General features: G+C 46.3%; 1 protein-coding gene across 1 annotated transcript in view; it reads left to right on the top strand.

Moving 5' to 3' along the window:
* The first annotated feature begins 8,320 nt into the window (after nucleotides 1-8,320).
* PIK3CB (phosphatidylinositol-4,5-bisphosphate 3-kinase catalytic subunit beta) overlaps nucleotides 8,321-12,658 on the top strand; it is a 104,369-nt gene continuing 100,031 nt past the window's right edge. Inside the window, exon 1 of the mRNA XM_075157689.1 lies at nucleotides 8,321-8,377. The gene's annotated coding sequence lies outside the window, so the exon portion shown is untranslated. The remainder of the gene's footprint in view (nucleotides 8,378-12,658) is intronic.

Genomic DNA, 12,658 nt, shown 5'->3' with positions numbered 1-12,658 from the left:
CATAATGAGGACTTGTGTGTGATAGACGGCAGTGGCTCTCGGTTACAGGGCGTTGACATCAACAAGCACATGCAGCGCACAGATATAAGAGAATTGCTATACATAGCAGAGAATTCAAAAGCTTTTTTGTTACTACTACAGGGTTTGTTTCCAACTTAAAAATCACAGAATAAACAAACACACTGGGACCAGTCCTGCCGTCCTTTATGGTTTGGGTAGGACCTTCACCGTTTCCTTTTGGGTTGGTCTGTGTCTTAGACTTGACTGTCACCCTAGGGGCCACAAGGTCAGGGCTCACAAGTGTCATGCACTTCATGTGGCTCTGACACATTTGGCAGGTCTCCTGCCAGCCCACAGAATGACAAGGGGAGAGCGAGTGGAGCGGGAGAAGTAAGATACACTCATAATACTGTTCACGGCTGCCCAGAAATCCATGATGTCTAATCCCATGTGCTCCACTGCTGCTGTTAGCATATACACTTCTAAAAGCCAGTTATCCTTCCTGTAGAGAGGCAATGGTCATTAACCTATTTTGCAGATAAACTGCCAGCCAGTGGGCTGCGTACAGAGCTGGGAACAGAGCGTGGCTTCTAAAGCAGCGAGGTTCATCTGCTTCGCCATATCACCTTTCAAAACAAATCTACCTGCTGGTGTGATTGGGCCTCTTGTTTATGATGACTTAGGCTGTGCTCTGCTTCCAGAGCTGGGGCTAGACCCAAAGATCCTGTTTGCTGACATTCCAGTGCTGTCTCCCAAATGCTTGTGTAACTCGCTGCCAGGTATGTGTTCTCCTGGCCCACAATGAATGTTTCCCTTGTCGTTCAGCTGGAAGAAAGAGTCTGGGAGCAGTCTCTTCCTCAGAACTGCAAGGGAGAGTCTGGGCTCGAGCTTCACTGATAAATTCATGTAGGAGAAACAAGGAATCAAGATGGTGCCGCATGGCATGTAGAGTAGAGGACTAAGCTGAAGTTATGTTGGTAACCTTTGTCCTGGCTCCTGTAGAAAAGTCAAAGACCCCCATTCCCTTGTGTACTGTGCCTTAAACATCACTGTCAATGGCAGGATGTTGGCTTTATTCGGACTGTGCCAGTGACTCAGCAAAGGCCTGACCTGTTTACTCCTACTCAAACAGGAGGCCAACTACTTAGCACAGTTATGACAGCAGTACAGTTAAGGGTAAACCACTGAGTTAGCCACTACCTTGGTCAAGCTACTTTACGTCTCGGTGATTTGGACTACGTGGGAGTATCATCACTATGAACTTACTCTCCAGTGCTTGATGATTTAACCGAACAGGCTGAAATAGCTAAAGAAAAGCTGTGAAACGAAAGCTGCTTTAGTGATTTATGGTGTAATGTTGGGCATGACACTCAGGCCAAGGTTTTCAAATTAATATGCGATTGAGACAAATTTTGATTTTGGTGCCAAACAGACACCTGTACTTCATTTCCAGACATGCCAGGCACCTGCCATTCAGCACTGGCTTCCTCTCATTATAAGGCAGATGGGGTTGTCTGGCTCTGTTTTTCTTGTGTACTTTTTTAAAGTCTCATGAACAACAGCGATCTAGTCCTGATGGAGATATTTTAGGATCCACCATGATAGAAATACTTCATGATGGTACTGGGCTTTTTTAATTTAAGCAAGGTTAATTTAATTACCAACCAAAGTAATTAAATTAAGTCTAACCAAATTAATATTGCATCATAAGAAGCAATAAGATTCCATACTGTGAGGATAAGAAGCAAACAAACCAACCCTGCCTTTCATGCAGAAGATGCTATCTGGCATTTGCATAGATATTGTATACGTAATTAAAGCCATCCTTAATGTGTAATGCTGTTATTACAGCCCTTGCTGTTTTGTAGCAGTTGGTAGACCTTGTAATGAACAAGCATAAAAATATCCCAGGGACTCTAGAAAGCATTACAGCATTTTTGCAGACAATGACTGTCTTAAAGTAAACCCCATAAGCATCCTTGCTTTTTCACAGGGAAACATCTTGTTAGCATCCGTCAGTATGAATGCCATTTTGCATCAAGAAAACGCTGACCACAGAACAGTCTGGGCACTGCACAGAGAAAGCTCACAGGTGAGTAAGCCGGCTGGCTCTTTCTGGAGTGCAAGTACAGTGCGTTTTCAAATTCACAGTGCTGCTTGGCTGAGCCTCAGGGTCATGAAGAGGTGAGCTGCTGCGCTAGACAACCCCGTGTGAGCTGCCCTCCCAGAGGTACCGCGCTTGGCTGCGCGGCACGGCAGAATTGTGCAGCGATAGGCAATCCCGTGTCGGATGTGCCGGAGGGTTGTCTTTCCGCTTGAATGCAGCTACTTGCAAATGTTCTGCTGCTTCGTTCCTCTGCAGCCCTGCTTTCAGGACCATTTCAAGGTCAAGGCTGTTAACAGGGCTGTGAGTGCAATGCTTCCTCTCGGACTGCGAGGTCCGTGGTAGAGGGGTGGTTATTTACGATACACTTGTGGAGTACCTAGTGCACTGAAATGTTACTTTCCTCAGCACTTGCAACCTGCCTAGGAGCCACACAGTTCATGTGCCCTTCATGCATCTGTCAGCCCTGCTGCCTGTCCCCCAGGGTCTCCAGTGGGCAGCTGGGCTACCCTAGCCTTGGGGCTCTCCCCCCAGGTACTGTTCGCAGCGAGCAGCTGGAGTGATTGATGCTGGGGATTAAGGCCAGCTTCTGGGGCTTCCTTTAGCCAGCCTTTTCCTCTTTCATAGGCAGCAAGCGAGCACCCAGAAACACTTTTGGCAAACTTACCCATCCCCGAGGTCTCTCCGTCAGTACCTCTTTCTCCCTCGTTTATTCCTTCGTCTCCTGCCCCTGTAGCAGAGGATGCCCCACCACTTCCTCAGCCCTCCTTGCCCTGTTCTGTGGAGTTGTGTATTCCCTTTCCAGCACTACTTGAGTCAAGCGCAGCAAGATAAAGGAACAGTTCAGTAATGTTTAGCTGAATAAATTATCACACATGGAACTGCACAGAACTCGCACCGCTTCCATCAGCAGCTTACCAGAATATGAATGAGTACGATTGTTCAAAAACCAAGTTAAGAAGGATTTTCACATGTAAGCATTTGGACTGAGATTTGGTATGGCGACAGATGGACGTGTGGAGTTGTGTGTTTCAGGCCTCTACTTTGCTGTCTTCAAGGTACTGTATTAGCATCAAGCTCATCTGGGTCGAGATGGTGGAATTTGCTCCTTGGCAGGAAGCTTGCCATCTGATTGCTCTCTGTGTGGATGTTTTTTGTGCAAATGCTGTATCTGTAGTGCTTTAAAGTTAGTGTTGTGCCCAAACTGCACCTAGATAAGCCTTTTCAACATTCAGGAAATGTGTCCATGGCAGGATTTGATTGTAATGATTAGAAGAACCAAAAATTAAAAGATATTCCTTTAATCTGCTCCCAGGCACTGCACCAGGTGAATGTCAGAGACAGGATGAGTGGGACTGTCAAGGACTGACAGGTGACCAACCAACTTTACTTAACCAGATTGGTAGTTTTTATATTGTAATCTAAACTGAGTTTCAAAGCAGGTGTGTTAGAGGTATTTACTAAGTGCTAGGGCTTGATAAATGCTGTTGGTAAGATGAAACTTGGAATTAGGCACTTTGAAAGTCATAACAGGTTGAGTATATAATGAAAAATTAAAGAATGAAATCAGCAGGAACAAGAGAGTTCCCAGCAGAGCAATAATCCAATCCCTGAAAGTAGCCAGCAGCCTCCGTGGAGGCAGTTAGTGTGCTCTCTTCTCACAGCTGCTTGCATCTTCTCCCAAGACTGTGGCTTGGCTTAGTTTTGGTTTTGTTTGCTGTCAGCACAGGCTGATTTGAATATGGTCTGAGTAAAAACAGTTAAAATCTCAGGATCTGCCTCCAAGAGAGTTTTAGCTGTGTTTTCAGAAGTGGTCATGCATGTTGCTGACAGCAAATGGTTCTCCACTAGTAGTCAGTCATCTCATAGCCTAGTCTTACTTTCATACTTCTTAGCTATAGAGCAAGAAACACTCAGAAATCTGCTGCGTTCATAATATGCAAAGATCAGTTACTGAAAGGGAAATGTTTGGGAGTAATGTGCCAATTTTCCCCTGCATTTTCCTACCCAGGACTTGTGACTACCAGAAGGGACTGCAAACCAAGTGGGCCCCGGGGAGCAGCGGGCAGCTCTGCCTCTCAGCCTGCCGCCTCCTTCCTTCTGCTCGGCCTAGATCAGATCACGGCTTACTCTTAACGCTTCCTACAGGGCTGCTCGCTACCTGCGGATTGCTCCTCTGCTGCTGCTTTATGTGAACGGTCGGTTTTGGCTGCCTTCTCCTCTTCCCACAGTGAAAGCAAACTGCTGAGCGCTCCCACTCCTCGTTCACACAGCTCCTCTGTGCCAGGGGAGTAAGAGCTGTCGGTGGTATTGCCAGACACTGCTCTTGGCACATCTTCTGCTCTGTGTGTGTATGTGAGGGGGTTGTTTTCCGATTTGGGGTTTTGATTGTTTTCCAGTTTTGGGTTTTCTTCTAAGATTCCAGATCTTCAAAGTTATGTTAATAAAAGAAAATGTCAACCTTAAAAAACAAAAACACCAAAAACCCAATTGTAGTCCTTATAAAAAAGTAAAGAATTTAATGTATTTTATAATACATTATAAAATATTTTTGTGCCCTAATGGTTGCATGAAAAAAAACTTAGAAATGAGATGCAGCTGTAACCTAATAGTTCAGGCAGAAATTAACTGATAATTAATATGAAAAAGTCATCCTTTTAAAGTCATTTGCATGGTTTTTAAATGCTAAATATTGGTAATATCGTCCCTTTAATGGCTAAATTCAAGACTATGATACTGCTTTTTCCTCCAAATAATGTTATAACAATATGCAAAAGTATGTTTAATACTGTTACTTGATTAGAATTGGGCAAGCATAGATAAGCAAGAAATATGGAACAACAGAAAGCCAATTCCTTGTGGACTTTACAGGACCATCAGGACATTCTCACTGCTTATCAGAAAATATGTAAATAGCTCCTGGCTCCATTACTCACTCAGAGAGTGAGGCAAGATCTTTTTCCGTAAGCCTTCTTCCAGGAAACTCACCCTCCTCAAGGTGTGTAATGAGAGACGACAGTAAAAAGAAAAAGCAAGAAGAATAAAAGGCAGCACTAGGTAGTGACAAGAATACAAAAGATCCTGGGAAGTGGTGAGGGAGAAGCATGCGTTGTCAGGATCTGAAGAATGCTAAATACGCTGATAAGTGACAACTAGGTGAGATGAAGCTGTGGTCAGGAGTATGTAAGTTAGGCCGGGCAGATGAGCAGTCTGCAGGCTGAAAAACCCAACTGTGCTAGTGAACGTTCAAAAAAAGATTTCTTCACAGCAAGGGCAAGAAACTGAGCAAGTCAGACTTGTCTCTGCAGTACCTTAGTACTTATTTTTATCGTTTCAGCTAATGCTTAGGTGCCGCAGGTGTATTCTGTGCATGGGGAATAGCCTTACTTGGAGAGCATCATCTGCGCAGGGACAGCTGATGGAGAGTGAAAGTAGTGAAGTGTTGGCCATGCTCTGTGGGAGGAAATTGGAAGTTTGGATTAAGGAACTGTCTTAGGGACACTCAGTAAGAATTAGAGCCAGCAGTGCCTTTGCTGCTACTTGTTTTCTGGGATTTTTAAGTTGACACATTAGCTCCCTTGGCACAGGTGGAATTGTTCTGGTTCATACCACGGTGTCAAAATGAAGTAGAGTCTTTTCAAAGCATGGTTTAACCTACAGGTGCCATAAAAGCTGCTGGTAAAGTGCTGTCAAAAGTCAGTCATGGAGAGCGATATCTCACTCAAAATCTGTCAATTCTGATGCAGATATAAACTCAAAAGCATCAGAGACTTACTGGTGGAAAACACTTCATAAGGTCCTGTCTGAAATTGTTTCTCCTAGTTGTTCCTTCTCAGCTGCTTATAGGGTTTTCATCACCTCTGCTGTTGATTTATATAGGTGTTAGGATAGGTGCTTGAATTTAGATTATTAAACGACCACTTCCAGATACAGAACTGAGTACTGGCTCTTCCGTGCTGAAAGAAACCAACAGAATATATTATTTTTCCTTTAAGAAGGCAGTTGTAAGGAGAAGTCACAAGTACATTGGGAAAAGAAGCAAAAAGCTCTGTTTTAGCCTGGATTAGTTCACTCATCCCATTTGTCCGGTGGGAAAGAAGCTTGCAACAGTGGAAGGGAAGGGGCGATGCAGAGAGCACAACGGGTGGGCAAGGGAAGGCAGTATCTTCTTGTGGTGTGGCTTTATGCCAGATAAAATTTTGACTAAACTCTGGCTTTACTCTTTCTACGATTCCAGGTGGAAGCTGCATGTACAGAGTGCCTTGAAGCCCTTCTCCCCGTGGAAAGGTTGTTGCTGTTGCAGTATGGTAATGTAACTGGTTGGCAGGGGTGTTTGTTCAAGGGGAGGGGGACCAGCACTCTGCAAGAAATGGCAAGGAAGCTACTGCTAGCTGTATTTTGTCGGTGGGGAGGAAGGGCTTTGCTCATTCCAGGGGGCAGGGGGAGGAAAGAGCTCTTGCGCTGCGGATCTGCAAAGCAAACCCGTGAGCATAGGCTCCAGAGGAGCCTGGAAAAGGAAGCTCCAGGTGGAGGCAGCTTTGGGTTCCTTTGTTCTGTGACACTGGCTTTCCTGCCCCGCTCAGATCCCTATTTGTGACCAGCACAGCTGTAGGAGAGGGTTTGGAATTGCTATTGTTTATTGCAAGCTATTGCCCATACCAAGCATTAAAAGAATGTCAAGCTTCAAAAATATAATGTTGCTGCATTTTTAGCATATTTTTCAACTTTGTATGTCTGAAAACTCTCATTAAACCTTCCTCCAAGTACTAAAATTTACAAGAGACTATTAACCCAAGTTCTTCCGCTGACGAACACCATTCTCGCTGCTTATGACAGCCAATAAAACAGGAATACGAGGTTCAACTTGCCCTGTGGGACGTCCCAATCCTCCTGCAAGGGCATTTTTTAGATTCAGGCTTTTCTTAGAAGCCACGTTTGCCTTTTAGTCCCCATGATTGAGGCCACCCCTTCTGTGGGGGCTGCTTACTGTCCTCCTCTCTACTCTAACAGTTGCCTCATGTCTCCTAGCAGACACCGCCTGGTCTTCCCACCAAATACAGCCTGCAGTGGCAGAGTTTTGTGCTCTACCACCTACCATGTTGCCAAATGTGATGACTGGATTTGCACATCTGTGAACACTACACCTGAAGTTACAGGTTTTGACTTATTAAAACACCGTCTCCCAAGTGGTGGCCCAAAACCTGGTGGCTGTGTTGCTGGTGAAGTTTGGCACAAGATGCTACTGAAGTGCAGAGGAGAGTGCTTTGAGTGAACGTGTTTTGATAATGGCTGGAGGTTAGCCTGATGTCCGTATCGGCTGTGGCTAGCTGGTTTCTGCTGGTGCCTGAAAAATGTGCAGCAGCACTGTGCTGGCCAGAGCGTCCCCTGGTCTTGCGGGGTGGTGCCTGCGGGATGGTGTGTGTCAGCCTGAGGGGCTGACAAGGGGCTCCTGCGTGAATTTTGTGGTGGGCAGAGGCCTGTGGCATGCATGACGTTTGTGGGGAAGGCAGGCACCGCGGATGGGCGGCTAGATGCACCGCCATAAGACCTGGCTGGGAGGAGGAGGACGTGTGAGATGGCATGGGTGCAGTGCCCTCGGTTGGCCGTTGCAGAGCTGGGCCCTGCATCCCCCATCTGTGTCACGTATTACCTGGTCCTTTCCAGCCAGTTCCTCTGGGGGAATTGGAGACTGGTGCTCAATGAACCAGCAGATTTTATTGCAATATTTACCTTTCCTGAGGGAAGGAGACAAAGGGGGAGAGAACAAGGAATAGCTGGGTAGGATTTAGCATGACTCGATATTTCACTACCAAGTGCAAAGTCATGACTGAAAAAATCATGCTTGTACACTGGGGGCTGGCTGGCTCTCCCACCCAGGGTGAAGGTAACTTGCCCTTCTGGGGCCCTGCAGGGCTGTGTGAGGCTGTGGCATGCAGGCAGAGCCTCCGCTGGGCTCCCTCTCGGCCTGAGGTGCTCCAGACAGGCAGCGGTGCTTCAGAAAAGGGGCAATGCCTGGGAAAAAAAAAGGCACTGGCCCGATGCCCTTGGGGGGAGCAGGGTGCCGGGAGCCCCGCTGCAGCCCGGGATACCCAGTGTCAGATAACCTTTAGGTCTAATGTGCCTCTGCTCCGGGGCCGGGCCGAGGAAGAGGAGGAGGAAGAGGCGGAGGAGGCCGGTCGGCCCCGGGGTGGGGCGGGCTGCCGGGCAGCCTGTGCCGGGGACGCGCTGTCGGTGCGAGCCTGCGGGAGACGGGGTCCCCGCCAGCACAGCCGGGTAGGACAGCGAGTCTTGCTTCTTCTCTATTTCACTTTTTACCTTCCCCCCGACCCCTTCCCAAGACTGAGAGCCCCGGGGCGGCCGCTCGCCCGTCCGGGAGCCAGCCGGGCAGCCAGTGCCGGGGCGCGGCGGGCGGCTTTCCTTCCCGGCTGGGTTCTGCCCGCTGGCAGGGTGGGAGGGGGGTTGCTCTGAGCGCTGCTCGGCAGAGGATGGCTGGGACGGCGCTGCCCTGCGCTGAGACCCTGAGGAAGAGCTCGGGCTGAGGGAGCGGGACAGCCTGGTCCTCCGCCGTGGCAACGCCCGGCCGGGCATCGGCTTCTGCGGTGAGAGAGCTGGGCTCCTCCCTGCTCTAACTTACTGACAGCCGGCTCCTTCCTGGCTCCTGGCTGTGTGGACTCTGGTGTGGTCCCCTCCCTTTCGCTGGCGCCTGGGGCTTTTCATTTTGTGAGAAGCTCCTCTGTCCCACTTCAGTGGATGCTGGTTGAGCGGTTTCCCAGCCCTTCGCGGTGGTGCATGCCCAGGAGGTGAATCCCCCCTCCCTGGAGGTGCTTGTGGGGTCTCTTCCCATTTTCGGGGGGGAGGGGATGAGAAGAGGGGTTGAGATCGAAAAAGATCAAAGGCTCCTGCATCAAAAAGAAACCAGGAAAAAAAGGGGAAAAAAAAAAAAGAGAAAATAATCAAAACCGCCAAGGAGATGTGACTACAGAGGCTAATTTACCAGAAAGCAATGGGAACAGGGCCTCCAGTAGGGAAACTTTCAAACCCCAGGAAGGTCTGGCAGCTGCCGGGAGTGGGGAAGTGTGGCTGGCAGCGTGTCTGAGGCTAACACCTCCTGCCTGCCAGCATGTGTCAAACCGTTTAGGGTGTTAATGGGAAGAATTCACCAATTAAACAACATTTCATCTTTTTTCCCTTAAATGTTTTCCACGTGTGCTGTCCTGAACGGTAACCTCAAATTTTTTTAATGATGTAAAGCTGATGTTGCCTGTCTTCTGTAGCAAGGTGTTTTCCTTAGCTGTGATTAATCACCCTGTTTTTCTGTTCCAATTAAGCTGCTCACTTGGAGTACCGAGACAATCAGTGTCTCATCCTGTGAACTGGTCTCAGAATTATCAGCAAGTTTGTCCCTCAGATTGGATTCTTGGTAGACCAGAGGTATTTTCAGTTTCAGGCTATTGTATTTTACTGGCAATTTTAACATGTGGGAGGTTACTTGAGTCAATGACCTGTTAAAGCATGACGAGACTGGGAGGGGTCTGATAAGAGTGGAGCCTTGATTGCATATGCATACATGCACTTGGGTTTACTTCTTGCAGACATTACATCCTGTGAGAGCGCTGACAGCGCTGACAACTACTGAGGCACTAGGGGCTATCCATTGTCCTCAGATCAGAATCTGTATTAAACGTTTGAGTGCAATGTTCCAGTAACAGTTTTTGCACATTAAACACAAAGATCAGTGAGTTAATCTTTGATGTTGTCAGGGCGATGCACAACATGCCCTGGTGAACTTAGTCCGTTTTGGCAATAAGAGTGGGCAGGTACTGGAGCTGAGGTGCTTGAGGAGAGGAAGAATTGGAGGAGGAACAGCTAACTTCTTGCAATTCCCAAGCATGGGAAGAGTCTGGCAGTGCTGGGCTATGGCTCCTATTGTTTGGGCCTCCTGTGTCCAGGTGTAATTGGCTCCATCTTTAGCTGTGGCAGCTTCAAGGGTCCCCAGAAATGGTGAGGAACAGACCTGATCACCAAATATATTATTTTGCGGAAAATTTTAAAGTGAAGCATATTATTTTTGCCAACATTTGCAGTATTTTTTTTTAAAGTTTTGAATACTTTTGATTGACAGCTTTGACTCAACTGCAGACTGGCTTCCCTGCCTGGGCTGTATCTCCTCAGCTGTGTCATCATCTCCCTTTGGGTGATCTCACGCTGCCTCGTGGGAGGTGTGCTCTGGTGGGTGCGTCCAGGGCGACTGAACCACAGCTTCAGTGAGGCACCGCTTCAAAACCAAGTTTTTGTTGAAAAACAAAAGATAGTAGATCTTGTGTTTTTAGAAATAAAATACTAGACAGAGTGAGTGCTTTTAGTGGAAAGCTTTTTTTTTCCCTGGAGAAAGCCACAATTTTCAGTAGAAAAACATCATCAAGGGAGTTTTTTGAGCAGCCCCGGGCAGCAGTTATTAAGATCCGATATTAATGGAGGGATGAGAAATGAATGCAGTCGATCTTGTCCGTTTCTCGCCTCGACAGCATTCATGAGTGAAACGCTGACTGCCACGTCATCCCGGTGTGGCACTTTCTTCCCTAAGAGTAGGTGGCCTGTATAAATCTTTACTCTTCGCTCCAAAAGCCTGCGTGGTGTATGTGGTAGTACTAGTCCCTTTCATGCCTTGGTGGATTTTGTACTGTTTGTACACTAGTTGCCTAGTTCCTAGGCTAACAGAGCAGTGAGTAGCCAGGCTTATTTTCCACGCTTTTGAGGCATATATGAAAGTTTTTAGGACCTGGGAGTTCTGCTGGGATGCTGTGTGCTGTACCAAGTGCCGTTTTCAGGGAAAAATGTCATGAGCAGGTTCTAAACTTTATGACTGTGGATGCCATGTTCTGAATAGCAGATTTTATTTTCTGCCTTGCATAGTATTTCTCTAACTTGGTGGTGAATTTTAGCAAAACTTTTCTGGCCTGTTCTGCAGGAATCACATTTAAGTCTGTCAAACAGTGTGGCTGGGAACCTTCCTCTGCAACATCTGGGTATGAGCAGTGCTGGAAACAGGATCCTTGGCAAAAATGGACCTTGTCTCTGAACCATTATGGTTTTTCTAATGAGATCAGTTTGCCACCTGCATCTCTGTGGGGTGTGACTTTATTTTAGAGATATTGTAAATGTATAAACAACCTTCTGACCTTCCTCACTTCCATCTTTTCCTTTATTCTCCATTTCCTTCTCTTCCTCTTCATCCTCTCTCACAGTCCTGTGTCCTTGCAAACATTCCTTATTGCTGACTTGAGACATGTTACCAATTGACCATTGTTTCACAGCTACTTCAGACAAGAGGAGGAAAGAGCTTGCACGGTGAGATGGATAGCCTTCAGGATTTAATGAGCACCCTCTAAAGATCACAATCAGCTAAGCTCTGATTTTTTTTGAAGGCATCACAGTACCCTGGTTCTCACCCTCTGACTCCTGAGCATTTGTGGTGGCTCAGCAGAGCTCGGTGGTGGAACCCCTGTGTGTATACATCGAATCAGCTTCTCCATTTCATGAGCTGAAAGGGCTTTAATGAAGAGTTGTGAACAGTGAGACCAGAATTCCACAGTGACAATTACCTTTGACAGGATAATGTTGTGGGAGATAGGTTTATTGTTATTTTTCATGGGAGTTTCTCAGATATAAGGAATTTGTGTTCAAGGCCTGAATATTTGGGACTATATTTTTTATTAATTGTAATCAGCCAAAACAGCATTGGCACTGAAGCTTCTGTGGGAAGGTTGTTCGTGAACTATTAATCATTTTCAGTCTACTTGGCATAATGTGAAGGATTATTAACATAACCAGTCTTGCAGGTGATGATAAATTCAACAAGCATTACTTCTACTTTTTAAAGAGGTGGTTTTCATTATTATTAATTTTTCACATAGATGTCCTCTTCCAGCTGACACAAATTCCTTTTAGAGCTGACCTAAACCTTGTAATTTGCCAGGAATTTAGGATAGCTTTTTATTTAAAATGAATTTCCCCCCTTACTTAATGTAGCGACCAAAACCAGGGCTTTCATTTCATCTTGTAGAAAGCAAAACATCATGACATTATCTCAACATTGCAAAGTTACCTTACATTAAATTCTGTGTCTTACCAATCCATCTTAAGAGGAAGAACATGTCTGTTAAATCACAGCATAATTTTTGTCTTCTCCTTCAATTAAACACCTTCCCTCACCAATATGACCAGCAGGAAAATTGTTTTCAATTGTTCCTATATATTTACTTTGAATATTGAGTGTAGCAGCCTGAATCACAGAGGCCACACTGAGAATGGACTTAATGTTGGTGAAGACCAACATATGTACATTTTGGACCAGCTTGCACTTCTGATCTACCTACAGCCTCCTTTGTCGGGTTACTCACAGCTCTGACATAGTATTGTCAGCATGCGTGTAAGCATTAAATTGCTTTTGTGGCTTTGATGGACATTTGTTTTGCTGAATATATATTAGTTTCTTGCTGGAACTAGTATCCAGGTTGAAATGAAAGACCAGCTATGTAATCTTACTCATTTTAC

This window comes from Calonectris borealis, chromosome 9, assembly GCF_964195595.1.
Source record: "Calonectris borealis chromosome 9, bCalBor7.hap1.2, whole genome shotgun sequence".
NCBI lineage: Eukaryota > Metazoa > Chordata > Aves > Procellariiformes > Procellariidae > Calonectris > Calonectris borealis.
This window is presented reverse-complemented; position numbering and strand designations above follow the sequence as displayed.